Consider the following 22799-nt stretch of genomic DNA (forward strand, 5'->3'; position numbering starts at 1 on the left):
GATTCTTTGTTGTTGTTGTTGAGTTGGTTTCTTTTGTTTTTGAGTGGCAGTATATGCTATGTATTCAAATATCACTGTGTGTATAATTTGAAAGAAGAAAAACTTGTCTCCTGACCCTAGCTCCTCAGAAAGCAGAGACCGCTGTTTGAATTAACTGCTTCAGTGACATTTTTACCAGGCTTTCGTGGTGATAATTAAGCCTCACAGAGACGGACAGACAGACAGACATACATACATACACACATACACACACACACACACACATACTTGTACATGTAAATATGCACATACATGTACATTATACAAATGCATATACGTACACGTATGCATGTATTCGAGACATGTGACGCATTTACAATGCCTATGCTCACGTGCATATGAATTACAGGCATTATATAACATGTGCATGCATACTAATTCTCGCTATCGCCAATGACGTAAAAAACTCCCGCGTACGCTAAAGAGCTCTGTAACAGGTGCACTGTGGGATTACTCTGTCCCTGTCGCAAGTCGCAGTTTCTATACGATTCAAAGGAATTCTTTGTCTGCTTTTCCATTGTTAGCCCTTTTTTTCTTGGATATAATTCAGCTTAAAAGCGTTGAAAGTGTCTATAAAGCTTTACTGATTTGCGGTCACTAGAGTCATGGTTCACTACAGCAAGGCTTCAATGTGCTGGTCACATGATGGAAAGCGAAGAAATCTTCAACAAAGATACCTCTTTATAAAGACAGAGCGTGTTGTAAGTACATGTGCAGCCGAAACCGGGGCAAGTTTGTCCCATGGGCTATCCCATAATGCATCTAAACTGCTCTGCACACAGCACCTACGTACATATTGGCGATACCCTCAATTGTACATTCATAACCATATATAAGAGAAACAGTACATCACAGTTGCACCATCCAATCGAGAAGATTTGGGAGAAAGATCTCTTTCCCAATAAAGCAATAGTCACGATTAATACGTTTAAGATGTTGAGCTGTTTTGTATACTTCTTGAAGTTCAGTAATGTGCCCATACATGTGACACTGAAACCTGCATGCACATTCTCGGATATGACTATCTAGCTCATATTGTATGTCATGTCCGAGAATGTACACATTGTATTTATCATACACAAAATCCTTCTTAATTTTGGAAGCAAATTTTGTTTTCAAGAAGTGGCTAAAGACATAAAAGATATGTACAAATGTAAAAGAAAATAATAAAAAAGCATATCAGTATTCATCAATCCTAAAGAATTATGTCTAGAAAAAGAAATTATGGCCTCTGTCCACAGTTCTTCTAGAAGCTGTTCAATTTTTGTCATAATTTGTAGATCACCCTTGTGAATTCACACAACACACTAATCTGAATTCACATCTCAAAGATATTTTGAATACTTGAAATCAATTCCAAGAAAAACTACGGAGTGTGGCTCACCTTGCAGCTGCACAAACAGGCTTCAGATTGAAACATTTCACTTTTGAATAACAAATCATGTCACATGCAATTCAGGAAGGTTTATATGAGTTGCTTGCCTTGGGAGATTGCCGTCACTTTTAGCACCTTCAATTACTTCAAATTTTTGATGAAAAAAAAAATTGAGTCCAACTAATTAGTCAGGGAGAATTTACAAGCAATGCACAACTAACCTGTCCAGGACTATAGCCCCCAGTATACTCAGGCAGGCGTCTATTGGTGACGTGTGTTGCAGCAAAATCAGCTCGTCCTCAATGGGCAAAAAAGTTAGAGCATGCGGTCACATGTCGCAGTCTAAACTATCTTTGCTTCACTTTCTCTTTCCCCGCAAAATTCCCCGTTTCAGGATATTATCAGATGCCTGAGGTGCCCGCTTCACACTCGATCGTGTGGGCGTTGTCGTCGCCTTTTGCCCCTGGCTTTCAGCAGACAGAGAACGCTCCTTGCCTCTTGGAGAGGGAGCCTGGTAACCGTTCACCTGACCGCCTCCCGCCGAACCAGATGACAACCGCTTCCCACTGTTGTCCGGGCCATTATTGTTGTATTCTGGCTGGTCGTCCACTTTGACCTCTAACGGTGGCAGGGCCATAACCCTGACCCCACCAGCTGGGGGATTCCCCAGCCGCGTCGGGGTACTGTGGGGCTGATGCTCCGCTCTTGTCAACTCCACATGTGCAATGTTGGGGTCAGTTTTGTTTGGACTTACCGGTGTAGATGTCGATGCAGTGGGGATCATCATGTTGTTGGGAGATGAAGTGGAGGGCTGCTGGTAGTGACCCTCCATCCCATTCTCTGGTTGTGTGGCCGCGGTCTTCTCTTGTCTTGGACCAGGTGTTGGCCATAGCTTTGTCAGAGCATCGGACTCATAGTTGCTTGGGACAGGCTGGGGTTCTCGCCTTGTTCCACTTTCCTGTGCCTTGCTATACTTTGATATGAGCTCGCCTATTTCCAACCCCTGCAAAAGAACAAGAGCATAACAGCATTCTTTATCAAAATTGAAATTGAATTGAAAAGCTGAATTTATAGACATCACTGAGAACGTCACTTCATTTCCTTTTTGAATTGGGGGTTGATATATATTCCCCAACACTTTGGAATTTGCAGACTATTTTGCTGATTCCTGATGCACTTCAAAATGTTAGTTGACATCAAACAACTTAAACTGATTGACACAACAAATCTTTCAGTTGAACAGCTAGCAGCATCGTCACAGAACAGCTGGCAGATTATTTCCCTCAGCCAAGAAAAATGGTACATTTTACTGGTACTCATTTTGACAGGTTTTTTAACATCTATATTTTGCACAACCAGTCTACACACTGTCAATGCCAAACACTAATCACTCACCATATCAAGACTTTAAGTTTCAGAGTCTCTACTCGATCATACCATCTCACATCTTTCCTGTCTCACAGCCTTGTGAGACGGGAATTTAGTCTCACGCTTACAAACTTGGCATATTGTCCGCAAATCAAAAAGCAACTGTGTGATGGTCAAATGTCCCTTCCACATGGTACCATAAAAGACAGCCGGAGACTAGCTGGCATTCATGCAGAGACTAGCCTGGCATCCGTGCAGTGTTTACCACGCTCTCAACCAAAAAACAGTCCCCAACAGATATATCCCATTCAGCACTCCTTTGACACTGATTTCGAGGGCGTTACAGTGCGAGTTTCAAGCACCCGGCCTCCTTCAGAGGTACCGTCAAATTCGTGTTCATCCTGCTGACTTTCGTGAGACAGCCATCACCACGCCTTTTGGCCTGTCTGTATATGTTTGCACACCTTTTGGTCCCCGCAACACATACAGCATAGACCTGTCACCACATCATGGACAATCTTGGTGCTACATGTGTTACCATTTGCCTTTGTGTATGTGGACGACGTCATTGTAGCAAATCACTTACTACAAGAACGCAAGTAACACTTCAGTGTTATGTTTTCTGGGTTTGCTATCAAGTTAAGCATCATGAACAACCCAGCCAAGTGTCAAAACCATGTCATCCCTCAACTTCCTTGGCCAAGTTGTCAATCACCACAGAATCTCTCCTTTAGCTGCCAGACAATACCCAGGCTATTTGAGACCTACCAGCCCCTATTTACTCTACAAGCAGCAAGAATTTCTGGGTCTTGTCAACTTCAATCAAGATTTCACCCTCTGTGTGCTGAGCTGATGCAACCACTCACCAACAGGTTGAGAAATGTTTAAATGGAATATCAGCCCATCTCACTAATGACCACAGACTCTTTATTTTAAAACATGTCTACAGTGCCAACACAGCACAAATTCATCCCCATTACAAAACATGCCTTGGCACCTTCTCCTCTTCTGAACCGATGCATGATTTGACCATGTCCACATCAACATTGTCAGTCCACTCCAGCCATCACATGGTCACACTACCACTTCAAGCATCAGTCAATTCACAAGATGGCCAATAGCCAACGATGCCAGATGGACTAAAAAACTAATGATTATTCTTCTTAATTGTCATCAGTACCGCAGTGAAGACAGACATAGGCTGCTCCGCTGCAGAGCTCGTCTACGGGACATACAACCCTATGAATCCCAGGTTACTGCATCACCCAAAATGAACACGTCACGATGGACCTAGACCTTTCTGACTATGTCCATTGCTTATTTATCAAGCTCATGCAGGACATGCACACTCCCTCAACGTGCACAGAACACAATCAATGTTCATGCACCACAATGACTTCGTCACTTCCTCACATGTTTTCACTCATGATAAAACAGAGCTGAAACGTTACAGTCTCCATACCAATTGTTGACCTTTCCCGTCATTTGCTGTGCTGACAAGTTTTCTGTTATTAACTACATGTACTATGGCAAACACGACACTATCAACACTGACCGATTGAATCCAGCATTCATAAAAAACGGACATCATTCCCGACCCATCACTTCACCCTACATGAGCACCCCTGTCTACATAAACCACTCAGAGCACAACAAAACCGGCCATGCCCCCTTTCAATTAACTTAATCTACCTTGCAATCCCTCCCAAAAATTCCCATCAAACAACCACAAAAGTCAAGAAGATGCGACTGTGTTGATGTTTACAGAGACAACATTTTTGTTTCTGCAGATCTAGCCTGTTATTTTCTACATCAATATACTAATTTGTCACCTTTGGTCAACTGCGAGCATTCTGTTTCTCTTACACCAATTGATTGTTCCTGCTTCTCATTTTGCAGCAATCTATGGGGGAGTAGTAGCACTTGAAGCAGCAGTATGAATCATATATTCATTTTCTGCATGGTCAACAACGTAATTTCACCAACGGACACTCGGTCACCATAACAACATGCAATGGACAAAGTTTTCAATCAATCTCCCTCTTCCTTCACTTCAGCTTTCAAAAAGTTTTCCATGTCTGCTAGAACATTTGTGACCCGCTACAACAAAAGGATCCTAGAGTCGCTGACAGCTGAGCCAAGAAAATCAAGTTTGAAGTCGCATCATCAAAATTGGTCAAAACAATCAGATTTCTGTTTTTGGCATAATTCTGTACTTGAATGTTTTGTCTATCATCTGCCGAAATTTCGAAGCTAAATGATCAAAGGAAAGGCAAGAAATCAGCGTCTTTCTCGGCCATAATTTTGTGACTTTCTACGAAACAGAAAGTAACATATGTCTGAAGATTTGGATTTAAAACCGAAGCTAGACTCCGCCCCTAGCAAAGAGGGAGTGATCTTATTGGTCAGTGGGTGGCATCCTGATTACTAATTGGTTGTGCGTAGACCGCTGGGGCTAAGCTTGAATGAACATCACAGAGGTTGCTAGGAGCATACCTTCTATTGTCAAGAGGTGAAAACTGTCTCACCTCCCCTTGATCATGGTAGTATCGGAAGAATAACTTAAGGGCGTTTTTCTTGACACTGATTTCCTCAACCACCTGACATGCTTTCATAAAATCATCGATATCTCGGCAACCGAGTACTTTTATGAGCTGTGCTATATATGAAATTAGAGAAGAAGAGTAAGGAAAAAATGTCATGCAATTTTAAGAAAATAGTCGTCCCCCGACTTTCAGATCATATTGTTGAAGTGGGTCACATTTCATTCACAAAATGCTAGATGACAAAACACTAAGTGTAGTGGTACCGATCCTTAAGGGAAAGGGGATATGATGAGCTGTGACGTGCACAGAAAGAGCTGAGAAAGAGAGGCATACCAGACGTAATGGTAGGGGCAGTTCTGTTGAGTTAATTCTTACGCAGAGGTAAGGACAATACTTAGAGTAATTGGATCAGAGCTATTGGACGGAGTCTGTGGTGAAAGTTGGCATACATCAGGGATCTGTCCTATCTGTCACTGTTAATGTTTGCAATAGTGGTTAATGAGGTGACAGAGAGTGGGATTGTTAATGGAGATATTGAACACAAATAACCTGGTTTTTTGTTTGTTTGTTTTTTTTTTAATTGTTCCATATTTCACATTCAACAAATAAATAGGCCATAAACATCACAATACAAAAGCAAGGATGAATTGTTATGTACAGCATTTAAGACCATTTAACATGTGAAATATGAGGAATCTACATAGAAGCATTGCTTGTAGGGTGGTTCTGATGAGCAAGGGGATGGTAGAATTGAGGGGAAAGTTTCAGTGGAAGGTAGTGGTTGAGAGCAAGGGTCCAAAAATAAACCACTGGAAGATAATGATAATGATAATAATAATATCTCATTTACCCATGTAGGGTAGCCTCTTCAGTGTTGCCACTGCTCTACCAGAGGGCCCTGCCATTATTATTACCCTAGCATTAATTGCCAAGTATCCATTCACATGTATACACCCAGGGACATGGTGGGTAAAAGCATCTTGTCCAAGGATGTAAGCACTGATAGGCAGGAATTGAACCTGTGTCCTGCAATTAAGAGTTGGGAGACTTATCCAATATGCCACAGCACCCCTATTGTTACCAGGTTGGAACAAGTAGTGCCGTTCGGTGAATGAGTTTAAATCCATGTGGAGTGTGTGGGAAGAGGTGTAATGGCAAATTTGGTGTTGCTATGCATGAAATGTGGGAAATGGATTTATGGTTGATGTACACAAATGAAGAAGGTGACCCCAAAAACGACAGGAGGTTCTATTTTTGGAAGATGTTACAAAAGAGTTAGAAAGCTGGCAGAAAGGGTGAAAAGGGTTAACCTTTTAACTTTGGGGATTTTCCCAGCATTTAATATTAGAGAATTTACACCACATGCAGCATACCTGGGCCAGGTACTATGAAAATCTATCAAGTATTTTTTTCTTACTAAAATCAGAATAGCAAGATGTGGGAAAGATTGGAGATAGATGAACAACACAATGCCTCTAGCACCCAATGGGGTTAGAGGCATTTCACCCATTGAGGACGGTTTGATTTTGCTACAACACGTATTTCCCATAGACAACTGCCCGCGTATACTCGGGAATTGTCCTCAACGGGTTAAGCTGATAAAACTTGTCAGCCAAAAATATGAATGCGCTATATTCTCTGAACATTTTTTTTTTTTTCTGTAAAACAACAGACTGATCCTCTCACTATTACAGTCCATCTGGTAGTGATGTGAAAAAAAAAAAAATGCATGAACATTTATTTACACAGCAACTGATTCCTACATCTACCAAAAGACTGCTGTCAACAGCCAAATTCACAAATTGTCTTCCAAGCTGAATTCCTTGGAAATACATACAGTATGTTTTGTAGAAACATATCACATGCACACACACAAGCATTCACATGCACACACACAAGCAGGCACATGCACACACACAAGCAGGCACATGCACACACACAAGCATTCACATGCACACACACAAGCAGGCACATGCACACACACAAGCCAGCACATGCGCACAAAAAACCATGCACATGTTTACTTTGATTCAAGAGGAAATGATTATTCTTTCAGTCAAGAGGATCTTTGGAGAGAGTATGCTCACCTGATTAGTCTCAAATCGAGACACCTTCTGCATCATCAGGTCACCATGCTTCACATCAAAGTACACCACCCCATCGTGAGATTTCAGTCTGCGGCTTGAGACTATCTCGCCAAGGGAGACGTGCTGAAGAATCTCCTATATGTTTTTGTGTGTGTGTGTGTGTGTGTGTGTGTGTGAAGGAGAAGGAAATACACTATTGAGGAACTGTGGTCAGTTGTAATCCTTAACACTGACAGAAATTGATAACCCTAAATTGCATAACCTGCCATATATATCAGTCATAACTCTTAATTTCCTTTATTGTGCATTCTTTTTCTAATTTTACACTATTGCCAACACTGCTGACCGTACTTCATGACATGTGTACCATTGCTGCCTTTTTTTGCATGGCTTTAGCTGCATAAGAAATTTTCTCAAACAGATCCTAATTGATGTATTTTCCATAATTATGCTAACACATTTTCCTGCATTGCCAGTTTACCTGATGTCTCATATCTTAACTACATACATGTACATTGTACAGTACCATTTACGCTAAGATGGGATATATGAAGACTAGGAAAACTGCACATCTATCTTGAAAGTTATGATTCCTATAATATCAGTAAGAGATCACTCATGAAACTCTGTGTCGAGTTGGTGAACACGAAGGTAAAATCCCCTATTTCATTCATCAGGTTCAGGTTACTATTCAGGTTGTCAAAATGTCCTGTTTAAGTCTTCGACGATGTGTGTGAATAAAATTCTGTCTTTATGGCACTGTACAAGTACTTTGCACATACTGATACAGATCTGCTTTTGAGTAGAAGCTTGAAATACTTGTACAAATAAGAAGAGCACTGTATATGCCATATATTCAGCGAGTCTAAATTTTCGCGAATCGGCACTTCCCAACGATTTCGCGAGTGGTTAGATTCACTATCGTGGAGTACAGTGCTGAACACAAAAATGTATACATATGTATGTGCACGTCACATTTATATCTGGATCACAGTCAATATTTTTGTGTGTCTTTAAATCCGAAAATAGCACCTGACTTGTGAAATTTGCAAAATAAAAACATTGACTGAAATATTTGGTGTATACAGTACTTGTCATGTGACATCAAAGTCACCTGACAAGAGATAGCTTTATTCAAGCAGCTGGCTCTTGAAGTTGTTTTCCTTTTATCCTCCTCCCTTCCCCCTTAAACTCTTAATGTGCCACATTCGCACCTCCGACTCAGTTGACGGCGTGCCAACTTCGCATATTCCGCTCAAACGCACAAACCCCCCCAAACCGATCGATATATCGCCAAAAGCCACAGTACAATGAAAGCGTTTCTTGTGATTCCGTTCCCCTCATCTAAGCTTGCATTTTATGTGATGATTGACTAACAAGCAGTGTTTCATACTGGATCTGCATGCAAATTTAAAGTTACTGTCTCTGCTTTGTGTGCAAAAGTTACATATTTACTAGCTGTAATGTAGCTACTGGGCATTTGAAAGAAAAGCAATTATGGATTTGCCATAGAATTTACATCGATGCAAAGCTTGACATTTTCTCTACAAATTTGCTCACTTCCTCTACTATTTAATATAAATCTATAAAAGTTGTATAGATTTTAAAAACAAAATGTTATCTCAACGCATGACTACATTGGTGTCTCAGAATAAAGTACATGGCACACGGGGGGTTTCCACCGTGGCACATAAAGAGTTAAAGACCCGGTAGTGTGGAGATACCATGGAGATGGAAAGGCTGGCTCAGTTCGGATATATTTGAGAATCCCCCGAACAAATTGCTTAGGACCTTATCACTGATCTCTATGTAATATACTGTGAAATGTGGAATGTTCACATGCATTTTAATTTCACAAATTTCACGAGATCCTAGAGTCGCAAAATTAAAAATCAAGAGAAAGTTCTTGTCTACACTATATGCATTGAATGTTAGAGGCAACTCGCAAAAATTTCATGCTGCGAAGAAGGCCGTCGCCTCCAATTTGCAAAAATTTCATTCCACGAAAAATATCACTTTTTACAGTTAGTATATTGTAAAACGTGGAATGTTTGCGTGCATTTTAATTTCGCGAATTTTACGAGAGCCAAGAGTTGCAAAATTAAAATGCACAAGAAAGTTCTTGTCTACACTATATGCATGGAATGTTAGAGGCAACTCACGAAAATTTCATGCTGCGAAAAAGGCCGTCGCCTCCAATTTGCAAAAATTTCATGCCACGAAAAATATCACTTTTTACAGTTAGTATACTGTAAAACGTGGAATGTTTGCGTGCATTTTACTGTAATTTCGCAAATTTTACGAGAGACGAGTCACAAAATTAAAATGCACAAGAAAGTTCTTGTCCACACTATATGCATTGAATGTTAGAGGCAACTCACGAAAATTTCATGCTGCGAAAAAGGCCTTCGCCTCCAATTTGCAAAAATTTCATGCCACAAAAATTATGTTTTACAGTCAGTACTTGTACATGTCCACACACAGCTGAAGAATCATGACTAGAGTCAAAATGTCACATATGTCCATACGCTTTGATGCACATATTCGATGACAGGTGCTATTCTCAGTTTTTCAAATGTACTCTAATGTGCAGTGAATGAAGATCAGTTAAATTGAACCACCCACGTCTCCCCATGCTACCAGGTCATTAAACCCATTGAGGACTGCCTGAGTTTGCTACAACACTCATTTCCCATAGACCCTTGCCCGAATATACTTGTACTCGGGACTTGTCCTCAACGGGTTAAAGGAAAAAAAGAAAATGTCATCTTTGTGACAATTACTCACATGGGTGTGGTCCTTCAGGACATAGAACCCTTCCTTGTTGATCGCCAGGAGGCGCGGTTCACTAGGACTGGCGGCGCTGCGCATCCTGACCGGGAAGAAACTGCAGCCGAAGAGGCGCCACCTCTGGAGCACGCCCACGAAGCGGGCCCGCGCCTGGGCAGGGGTCATGTCATGCAGGTCGCTGAGGGTGGCGTGGAGTGCGTTGAGCCACTTCTGGGGCTGCTGCTTGTCCTTTACATTGTAGGGTAGCACCAAGTTGATGTCCTTTCTGCAGGACAAGCAACGGAAGAGAACAAATGGAATCAAAGCACCACCACAATATTATCAAAATAGTCTCAAATTTCGCATACATATCAAGCACACCCCGTTGGAATTATCCCTACTTTTGACATTTTCATCAACGCTAGTAGTGTATAATAGAATGGAAAATAATACCACATACGAGAAAGTTATGTCTTCAAAAAATATTTTCTCCTTCCAAACTTGATATTTCATCAGAGTAAAGATTACTCCTCAGAAAATGCCAACAAAGAAATAGCAACATTGTTGACAACCCTCCCCTTGTGCCTCCCCCCTTCCCAAACAAAAAGAACAACCCTGCATTATCTGTCACAAGGAGAGTCTAACATGTTTTGTCGTTGTTGTTGGTGGTGGTGGTGGTGCTGTTGTTGTTTTCTTTTGTTTCCATCTACTTTATTATTATTATCATGTTGTTGTTTTGTTTTGTTTTGTTTTTTGTTTTTTGCTCTTTTTTTTTTTTTTTTTTTTTTTGGGGGGGGGGGGGGGGGGGGGGGGGGGGAAGGGGGCTGCATTTACATACACTAATATAAAGCCAAATATGGGAACCCCAAAGGAAGGGAAGAGGGGATAGTGGATTCTCTGGCTTGTACCAACTGACACTTACTGGGTTGGGAGCTGAACCTGATCATTAGCTTTAATCTGGAGGGCTGCCAGGTGAATGATGGATGAAATCATGTCGTCCTGTAGCTGACCATCTTCAAGAATGACCAGGTGGCCGGCGATGTAATCCTGACGGACCTAGAGATATCATAGAAATCGAGTTGGAGAAAATTATGAGATATCTTTGTGTGTCACATCTGCATAGTAATGACTAATTTCAAATTATCCAACACTTCATTCCGGTAAATAGTTTGTCCTTGAGAAGGTAATTCTTTGAAAATGTTCAGCATTTCTATTGGATGTGGTTTGGGAGGTCATGTATTTGCTTTACTGCAAATTGTGAAACCCCCTGTTTGGGCAAGGATAATAAAAACAGAACCCATATTCTGATCCTGATTAGTTTGCCACATGTGAAAGCGCTACATTTTGTGATCACTTCCTTGATTCAAAGAGACAAAACAGGAACTAAGAATACCAAGCAGGACCAGTGACTCACTCTACTTGTGACACACACCCATGTTTAAGCTTAATGTCATCATGTAACAACATAATCTCAAACTCCTGTAGGGCCTACTGCCTTGGCTGTGTATGCTTCTAGTAATACACATGTTAATGTGTGCCAATTATTGTTGGTTATATATTGTGACTTTTTCTTGGGCGGCACGCATTCTATGTAAGGGGATGAAAAAGCAGCATCTGGCTGGCATCCATAATCTCTGAATTAACCATGAATAATATATACGAATGAAATTCATTTGGTACTTGGTATGGCATGACTGACATCAACAAGAACAACACGACAACAACAGAATCTTACCTGACTGCTTTGGTTCTTCAAAGCTCCTTGTTCAACAATCTTGTATTCATCAGACACTCACATGGTAATCTCTCTGAACCCACTCCTTCACACAAAGACACAAAATTCGCTCCTGCAACAATTGTTCCGGTCTTATTCTCTCGGGTTGGGTTTAGGGTCATGATAGGGTTTTAGGTTTAGTTTGATGTCAGAAATAGGATTAGGGTTAGGGTTGTGTCTGTGGGTAGAATTTATGTTTGGATCAGCATGCAGATTTTTCATGGCAGCAAATGTTGCAGGAGAAAATGTCATGAAACCCCATCAGACACATTCTCCTCTCTCAGGCAGTGTGCATATCCACTAGTGCAGCCACACTTAACATTACATGACATCTACGCCCTTCAGACATACCTGGCTGTAGACAATGGACACAAGGTCCTCATTCTCCAGCCGCAGGGGGCGCATCCAGAGAATGCGCCGGAAGAGCAGCACAAAGCCGACGCCCATCTGTTCCATGTGGGTGGACACGTCCATGATGTAGTCATTCTGCTGGAGCAATGTCTCGTTTTGCTCTGGAAGGAAACAATTGAAAGAATGGGACCACCTGTGTAAAACTTCTGTCTCAGCAGATGACATGTACACTGCTTAAACTGCTATAGTTTGTACCACTCATGACAGTGTACTATGCATGTTGTGGGCTTGATGATGATGCTATGAAAGTGGCTACATTGTACCTATAAAATTTTAATTCGAAGCATTCATTTCCGAGATACTTTAGTATTCAAACTGGCATTATAAAACAGGAGAGTTCATCAGAATGTTCCAGGGAATATACATCTCAGGGTATAACACACTAGTTTGGGAAGGTTAAAGTCCTTTGCACCTAGAGACTGACATCTCTCAATACCTTTTCAAATCATTGCAATTTTCTCTGCATGCCCTCCCCTTCTGGTCTTTATCATCACACTGTAACAGCATTTTCTGTCCATTAAAGCTATTCATTCCACAGCCTGACCCTTTTCTCTGAAAAATCAATGATGCCAAAGTAGCTTGGTATCAAACTTATAATGCATCAGAAATGCTTAACTCTTGTGGGGAAAGTTTTGCAACTACAAACAACTTACAACTACTCTTGGGCTTCCAAGCTTGGATGTGATAGATAGTTATCATTTGACTACGTATAATAAAACAAGAAAATTTCCAGACTGCGCCTTGCCCACCAGGGAGACACCCAGGGTCAACATTTTCATGGGAATGGATGAATAGAGCAAGCCTGAGAAAATTATGAAGAAGTGTGAAAAAGGCATGGTAGTTAAGTCTGTGGCTCAAAGCATTAAGCATACATAACTCTGCACGTTTTCATAGCAAAGGTAATCATTACCATATTCAGTAGAGAGTGTGAGAAGCTCTTAGAAATTTAATTATGCATAAAAAAGATATTTCTGTCCCAAGTGCATAGTTATTTGTCAAAAGAGAGTCTTGCCAGTTAGCCTTTGTCCAAGACCCTCCAGCTGTAGTGACTGCAAGGAGTAGGCAGAGGGCCATTAAGAGAGACTAGTCAAGCCACCAGTGAGAGCCCATACTAGGCCAGAGGGTCTCTTTGGATCTGTCAGAAGTCTTAGACCCTTTCTGAGCCAGAGACAGTGGACAATACTATGGGGTTTCTGTGCCAATCAGCACTCAAAACACACAGAGTTAACTTACACTCGAATTCTTGAAATGCGTATGGGTAATTCCGTGAAGTTGGGTCAAAAAGTGTGACATTTTAGCATAACTCAATACTAATTATGCTATACATATATTGTTTATAGGCTTTACATTTGTATTGAGACCATATTACATTTCCTGGAAATGTTGTGCCATTCAGACTCAATTTTGATGAAGTTATTAAAACAATATGTAAAGGTGTCCTGTAGCATTGTGACATGTCCATGTAGCATCGTGATAGTTAAAATCTGGTCCTAAAAGACAAATTAATGCAATTAGCTTGACCAAAATTTGATATAATATGCATAATTACTAGATTAGTCAGATAGCTAAATATCTTAACTCTCCTTTCCACAGTTTTACTTTTACAAGAAAATTACACAATGTGTCACTATGCTACGCGGTGTCCACCAAATGTCACAAAAAAGGACACCGCATAGCATCGTGATACATTTTGTAATTTTCTTTTAAATTAAAACTGTGTACAGCAAATTTGAGGTATTTAGCTATCTCATTCATATCTTGTAAATATGCATATTGCATCAAATTTTGGTCAAGCTAATTACCATAATTTGTCTCTTCGGACCAAATTTTAAAATATCATGATGCTACATGGACACGTCTCGATGCTACAGGACACTGTTACATATTGTTTAATAACTTCATCAAAATTGAGTCTGAATGGCACAAAATTTCCAGGAAAATGTGTGGCCTCAATGCAAATGTAAAGCCTACAAACAATAAATGTATAGCATAATCAATATTGAGTTACGCTGAAATGTATTTTTTAAATATCACGATGCTACATGGACACTGCCCCAACTTCATGGAATTACCCATATGAGTACCCATTTCTCACTGACGGTCAACGGGTGAATTGAGCAGTTTCATTGGTCAAAATGACTATCTAAATCATTCGGTGGGATTGGTTTCTGGGACATAGTCTCCTTCGTCATTATCTATAATCACAATCATAAATCTCAAAAAGATTTTGTGCTGATGCACTCAGCTTTGGTTCTCTTGCTCTTCGTTTCACCAACAGTGTGAGGCCATTCTAAAAAGGCTACATGTACCTGCCAGTAGACTTTAATATCTGACCTGTAGTGACCTTTGACCTGAGCATGTGACCTTGGATAGCACCATAGCATGGAGATCCCCAAGTGGATCAATAACAATCTGGTGTTACTGTGTGAAAATTATTTGTCAACCAGGATTCTTGTGGTTAAACTCGATCACATGACCAGACATGACCTTTGACACTGAGTTCACATCTCATGAAGATGCAATGTAAAGGTCATATGATGAAAGTAAGCCTATGCCATGTTCAAACATCCTTATGCTGGCCAATGGAATAAAAAACAAAGCAAAAAAAACAAAACAATCACATGCACCATATGCTATCTCTGTTATTGTTTAGGTAAGGTGTCAAGTGTAAAGTGTAGTGGCATAAACTGGCGAGTGTCACACTACAATAACTTCACATCTTTTAAAGACAAGCCCCAATCAAGGGTCACATGACATAGATGTAAATGCTTCGTTAGAAAAAAATTCTTGATCATTTGTTAAGAAATACCTAACATATTCTCCAAGTTACATGTATGCACCAGTATTTCAATGTTCAAGAAAGCCATTAAGTGTAAAGTGTTACAGATTGTAGTGGTGTAGTTGTAATAACCTCATATCTACCAAAGACGTCATAAATGTACTTTTATCCACTTTTCATAAGTATTTTCTTGGCCAGTTGGAACAAGTTTCTGATAACCTGTGTAGTAACTACTCACATATTCCTCAAGTTATGTACTCCCGTGTTCAAATGAGCTGTTCAGTGTAAAGTGTTACAGCATAAATTGGTGGGTGTCAAGTTGTAATATCTTAATAACAGTGGGCAGAACACCATGATTAGCAGTCCAGAGGTCTCAGGTTCAAACCTCAGTTTTCTTTGCTCAATTTTCATCTATATTATATATCTTTCTGGTCAGTTTCCTTTTATTTGTATTAATGAAGATTCAAAAAGCTGTATCACTTCAGTGATCCATTGCATATATCTCCCAAGTTGATATCTATCCTTCAAGTTTATGTCAGGTTTACATAAGCTTCTGACTATACAAGCATTGAGATTAAAGGGTTTCTGGCATGAACACCACATTAGGGACTTCTATACCTCAGTTGACAGAGCAAAAATTTAGAAATCTGGAGGTCTGAGGTTCAAATTCCGATGGAGCAAAACCCTTTTCTCAATTTTCATCTAAATTATACATCTTTCTGGTCAGTTTTACCTTTATCTGCATTGAAAGGAATAACTTCACATCTTCTAAAGTCATAGCAAATTGGTCATGTGACGTAGACATATAGCACTTTTCCTGGCCAATTGGAATCATTTTTTTTTCCCACTTTTTTTGGCAGAATGTATAAATATGTCTGTATGAAAAATGCCTAAATTTGTAATGATTATTGACAAATGTTATCCTTTGCTATCTATGTATCATTCCTTCAAACGTTTGTCGAATCTAATTTTTTTTTGTACATTCTGTTGAAAGAAGTGAAAATAAAACCTTTGAATTGAATTGAATTGAATTTCCAGATTTCTTCTACAGCAACTATTCTCATATGTAACTGAATAAGAGTGGATTCAAGGGTAGCAGGGAACTGTTTAGTGTAATGTGCTACGGAATAAATTCAGGAGTTTCATATCAAAATAACTTTACATCTTTAGTAGATATGATGTAAGTGACAGATAATATCAACATTACACAAATTTATCTACTGTATGCTATAAATAAAAACACTTCCTGCAAATTCCTTATCACTTTGCGGCAAACACTCAACAGATTGGAAAGGCTGCGTTTGATAGTGTTAAACCAAAACATGACATACAAATCTATAGTCATATAGATAAGAATACTGTCATATTGCACTGCATGCCGAAACACAGATTATAGAGGGCTGTTTCACCAGATAGTTACACAAGTAGTGAAATACTGTAAGTAAGTGCTATTTTGTCTTGGTATCAGGCCTCACAGCTTAGATTTTTGCATGGAGGTGACTTGCATCAAAACAATACCCTAAAAAGAAAGAAAATCGCAAAAATATAGAAAAACAATAACTTTACATTAAAAATGTAAGCATAATAATATTTCATACTGACTGTCATAATGACGCTCATTTTTGTCAAAATGAATTTTGTTACCATACTTATTTTAAGCCTTTTTTTCTGTACTTTGGAACAAAACACAGTGAACTTCACCTTGAATCACATCAAGCATTAATCAGCACATTGCTCAACCATTAAATCTGTACTTCAAAACGTAGCGATATATTGGTCTAAAAAAAAAATAGGTCACACCATTTGTCATAACTTTTGAATTTTACATCGTACAAGCATTAATGTTTATTTTCGTGCTCTACGAACCTCAATAGTGTTTGGGGAAAACGTCGAACCAGGGATGTCTTGGAATAAGAAATGAGAATACACCAGAAAAATATCAGAATTGCTGATGTGCGCTAACTTTATCCCAGATGTAGCATATGGCAGAAGCTCCATAACACACTGTACCATGCAGTAGTACTTGCAACTGTGACGTATCGTTTTGTTGCTGTTGTTGCAAAGGAATTTCTTTTTTTCTTTAAAAAAAAAAAAAAAATTGCATAACAAAGATTGAGGTTGAAAACAGATCCAGAAGGATCAAACAAATGGGAAGGTCAATGGCCAGGCACTGGATTCTAATTAGCAATCTTTTAGCTGGTGAGTGTGCAAAGACGGCTCAATACGTACTGTTGCCTATGATGACAAATAGGCCAAACTCTTGTCTGTCGCCCTCGTTGGTGAGACCAAGGCTGCTGCAGAGGGCATCCAGTACGTCGGCTACCACTGTGCTGGCATTGACCTTTAACATGGTGCGCGCTCCACCGGGGAGAATGAACTGTTGCCGCTTGGTCACCCGTCCGTCCTGGGACAAATATAATGAAATCACAGGAATCGTAAGACTCGAGTCACTCTTTTAAATTTGCTTAAACCTTGCTCATATGGTTTTACTACATTGAAGACACTGAGTGAGATGTTAGCATTGTTCATTAGGAATAAACCCAAATTTTGCAGATGTATTGTAAAAAAGACAGTTTTCCAGACATTGAGGGAGTTATATAATCTCATTACTCATAAGGCCTACATGGTATCATACCTTTATTTCAAACAATGTGATGCATTTGTCACAAAGCTGTTGCTGTTTAGTAGCTAAGATGAGTCAAATTTGCTGGTGGGTTCCCTCAATGCCCTCACTCTAGAACTAATGAGGGATGCATGTCAAAAAGCACTGCAGCAGTTTGCTGAAATGGACAGGGGCTACATTCAGGGGTTTCCTTAACCCCGGTCCCTTTCATACTCACCAGTAAGTTGGTGACCTCGGTCTCGATGGGCATGACTCGTCGGCCACCATACCGCAGCGCCTTGCGCATGTTCTGCGCGCACATGGCTGCCAGGCCGCTGTACACGTTGGGCCCATCCTGGGCACCTGCCTCCGTGAGGTACTGGAAGAGGTAGGGCCGGAGGACTTTGGAGCAAGGCATGTAGGCTGTCAGAAGGAGCAGCAGTCGCCAACCCTGCTGAGCACTTTGCCTACAACGCAAATGGGGGAGCACAATCATCAGATGCGGATGTCCGTTGAACAACATTTGCCCTTGATAGCATAGGTCTTGCATAGAAAACCCCAATACTTTGTACAATATGTATATAAGTGGATTGAGCGAATACCACAATATTAATTGAACACATCAATTATACACTATGTGTTATGCGTTATATAAGCATTGTTAATCTTTATCACTATCATCAATGACATTTGAGGAAAGGAGGACAATCTGTGAAAAACAAATTTTCAGAGTTTTGGTGCTGCCATTGCTGGACAAGAAGGCTGCAATATTTCATGACGTCACACATGGATGGCATATACAAAGAAAATATAAAGAAATTTCAACACATTTCAATATTTCTAGCATAATGTAAAAGTACTTGACTAACCTCTTTCAGAAACCAGGGGGAATAATATCACTAGTAAAATGTCACTACCACAAGGACGGAATGTGAACCTTTCATTAAAATAACATTTTGCGGAATTCTCTATAATACATTATTCTTATATCATTGTCCATGTATGATGTCACAAACTACCAATTCTCCCATTAACCCATTGAGGATGGACTGATTTTGCTATAACACACATTTCCCATACACACCTACCCAAAAATCCTGTCTTCAACAGGTTTATCAACACACAAATCCCCGGAAAATTTCTTATTTGAAAAATAACAAAAATAAAACCAAAAACAACCCATAAACCCATCAATCATCCAAAGTGGGTCGAGAGGTCCTTCCTGAGAGGCAAAATAAATTAGGGACGCTCGTTTCCTGAATTACTTCCCTCACCTTTTTTTTTTTTTTTCAGCCAACTCATGGTAGATGTGGCATGTCTTTTCAGTGACCCTACAATTATATGTATCAGTGTGTAAAGCTTTGAAATGAAAAATAAAAATGCATCCTTTGTTTCAAATATTCATGCATCATTATTCTTATTCAAATTTATGAAGTCGATGTAGGGCAATTTGTCAATCAGTTGCAATCATTATTCTTTATCAACACCAGATTTTAGCTGGAAGAGGCAGCAGGTGATGAATTATTAACTATAAGTAAAGCCTTTTCTTTTCTGTGTACAAACCATAGGAAAAGTTGAGATATGATTGCATCGTCATATCAGTAATTTGTTGCCCTTTGTTTTCAACCAATAGTATAACTGTCGTGCAAAAAAAAAAAAATTGCAAATTCCAGAGTCATGTCTGATTTCGAGGAAAATTCTGTCATAAGCACGATTTATAGAAGAATTTCAGGAATTTGAATGATTTATCAAAGTCGATTTGAACATGGAACAGCATTGCACTTGAAAATGATGTACAGTCAATTGATCACTGATTTCACACTTTGTGTGTGTCCCATACCCATATATGGCCCCTAGGGTCAAGCTACATGGCTAGTGAGTGGCAGGATTGATGATTTGGTCATAGACGTGCTTTGCGCTCACCTCTTAGGGCTCCTGTTGTCCGTGACCTGCTTGATGACCTGGCACAGGATTTCGTCCCGAAGCTCTGGGTACTTGTAGCCGGCCTGAGCAGAGTGGAGATTGGAAACACAGTGTAGATGCACACTAGTGAAACCTGAACTTTCCTACGCATTCAAACTGTGATCATATCCTCATCAAAAAACAACAACAAAGCAGGAGTAGTAATAGCAGCAAAAACAAACTGCCCCCCAAGGTCGCCAACGTACCTTGGGGATAACTTTGCATTCTCTAATCAAAGACGATTTCTTCTAAGTCTCCTCAGAATCGATTTGTAGGAGAAAATAATGACCGCAGCACTCTCATCGATAAGGACCACCCTCTATCTACCGTGATGTTTTGTGTTTTTTACCCTTATATATTTTTCATAGTACAGACAGCTACACAAAATAGTGTATCATGTGGGTACATGAACAATTTATTTTCTTCAAACAATATCCAAATGCATGCACTGTGGCTGGTTATGAAGTTCTAGTTCCAAAAAAAAAAACATGGCACCTTTGCACACAAACAAAGAAACAAGAGTTTTTAGTTATGGGGGCCCCCATGGCAGCTTTTGGTGAAATTTGGGTGGAATTTGAACAAGTTCTTTATCATATCAACCTGCAACTAAGAATGATTCCTGACCAGCTTGGTCAAAATCTCATACTGCAGTAATTTCTTTTGATAGAGTAGCTACAAATGTAAATCGTATCCCTTTGGCCTTACAAACTTCTTACACCCCCCACACCCCCCATCCTCTCCCTTCAGTGCTCAATAACGCCATCTCTGCTACAGTCGTGAGCAACTTGTAGTGTTCTTCCCTTACAACAGCTCTTCTGGTTTCTAAATCCAATATACTACAGGTTCTGGAGGGAAAAAAAAATCTTAAATTTACTGACATTGGGCTGTTTGAGCCCATCTTCTCAATGCCATCTGAACTATTTGAACAAAGGTGTTTGCCCTACCCCTACGAATCATCCCTCATATGTTTGGTTCAAACCTGATGAGAAATTTTACAGAAAGAGATGGAAATTTACAAAGTTTACAGATCACACAAATGACACAGGGAAAATGCAGACCAATACGAAGATAAATCTACTCAAGATGGAGCCACTACAGCACCATGAGACAGCATAAATGGATTTGACTGACCAGCACTAACAGTAGAGGGCGCTAGTCCAAATACTCCACATGCATACCTTGGATGAAAGAGACAACTTTCTTGGAAAGTTGGACAAACTTTTCTTGTAAATGAGTCCCTCCTCACTAGAGATTGCCTTTTTTGCTCAAGTGGGGAAAATGGTGCATTGCATGTTGATATTTGTGCTTATAAGATGAGAATACTACCGGCCCAATGAAAGATATGGATTTAAAGACTAAACAGGCAAAAGTTTAGGTTGTTTTTAAAGCAACAGGTGCCCAGACCAAAGTTTAGCTGAACACACAGTGCCCACAAGAGGGCACTCTTCAGTATTATGAAGCAACAGGATTGATACCAGAGACTCCAACTCTCCCGTTTTGGACGGGAGATCTCCCACCGAAAGCCCATTTTTTGCACAATCTCCCGTTCTCCCGTTTGAGATTTGATTTCTCCCGCCCTGGCTCTGTGTCTCCTGGTGGAAAGGATTTCTTACCTATTTCTATCGTATGTTGAAAAAATAAGCCTTAGATAGCACCAGAGAACATCTAGAATCCTAGGAACTTCGCACACATCAACTTGGAGTCTCCCGTTTGCTAGGGGTTTCGGGCGGGAGAATCTCCAGATCAGAAGGTGCTTTGGGTTGGAGTCTCTGTGATACTGTGTGCAGAAGCACAGACCGCGCTCATTTTCTCTACACCTCATGAGAGTCGAGGCAAATTCATGACAAGCAGAAACATTGCAAGAATTATCAACAGCAACAAAGATATTGTAATTATCATCAACAAATCAAATCAAAAATTTGAAATCAAAATGATTGGCTCATTCATAAATCCACCTCATTCTCTCCCTAGAAAATATCTTGATAACAGATTTCTACACATACCCTTTTTGATGAGAAAAACACAAACAAAAGTGCAAATAAATCAAGCAGTCCAAATTCCTTTTATAGGAATATTCTTGACTTTAACATACCTTGATAATGAGGACGACACATTCATATATCGCCCTCTCTTGGCCAGTACCGCCGCGTGTTCTGAGAGGGTAGTCTCCCATTATTTGCATCAGTGCTATATGTTTGGGTGAGTGACAGAGAAAAAGAAAAAACACATGAGCGTGAAATTCACAACTCAGATTCTACTGTTAAGCAATGCTTTTGGGGAAAAGAGAAATAGCATGTTACATTGATCATAGCAGCATTTGTACTGTTCATAGAATGCATTCAAAAAATTTTCTTTTCCCCTCTATGAAAAACCTGGCCACAAACAAAACATAAACTTTGTGTTTGAACATAAAAATCTGCCATTGTCTTGGCTCTGGACAAAACTGTTTAACAAGTACTATATATGAGCAATGAAATGTCAGAACATTTTATAAGGTTGATCAGTCAAAATGAAAAGTGAATCAATAACAAATGTAATTATGGATATTCAACACGAACAAGTTGTTAATATTAAACTCACATGAAATATTGATTTTAATATCTTTCAGCATACAAACAAACAAACAAAGAGAGCCTGGACATTACTACTGGTTAAATAGGTAAATAAATGGCCTGAGGTATTTTATCTCAGCACAAAGAGTAAGTTTTCTTTGTGTACTAAACTGAGACTAAGATGTGCTGAAGAGCATAAATGGGATTTATTTTACTGTTATGCATCTATAAGTTATAATCCACATTTTCCACTATTCTTTCAAACCTTATTCATCCTCACGCCCTACCTATCAAAAACAGATGCACAAATCTTGTATTGGTGCAGGCTGAGGGCATGAACAACAAAGTTCGGGGCAAGGTCTTAACTCCTTATGTGCCATGGCGTAAACCCCTTGTGTGTCACATTATCCTGAGACAGCAGTAAAGTCATGCAATGAGAAAGCTTGTTTTTTAATCCATGCAACTTTAATGGACTTTTGCTACCCTCGACATACATGTATATTGAGCAAAGTGGTAGAGAAAATGCCAAGCTTTG

General features: G+C 39.8%; 1 pseudogene; it reads right to left on the reverse strand.

The window, feature by feature from the left end:
• Positions 1-1772: 1772 nt before the first annotated feature.
• The window catches only part of LOC139714212 (unconventional myosin-XV-like), a 145900-nt pseudogene continuing 124873 nt past the window's right edge, over positions 1773-22799 (reverse strand).

This window comes from Diadema antillarum, unplaced genomic scaffold, assembly GCF_040938485.1.
Source record: "Diadema antillarum isolate AM-2024a unplaced genomic scaffold, OU_Dant_1.0 seq00002192_RagTag, whole genome shotgun sequence".
Taxonomy (NCBI): Eukaryota; Metazoa; Echinodermata; class Echinoidea; order Diadematoida; family Diadematidae; genus Diadema; species Diadema antillarum.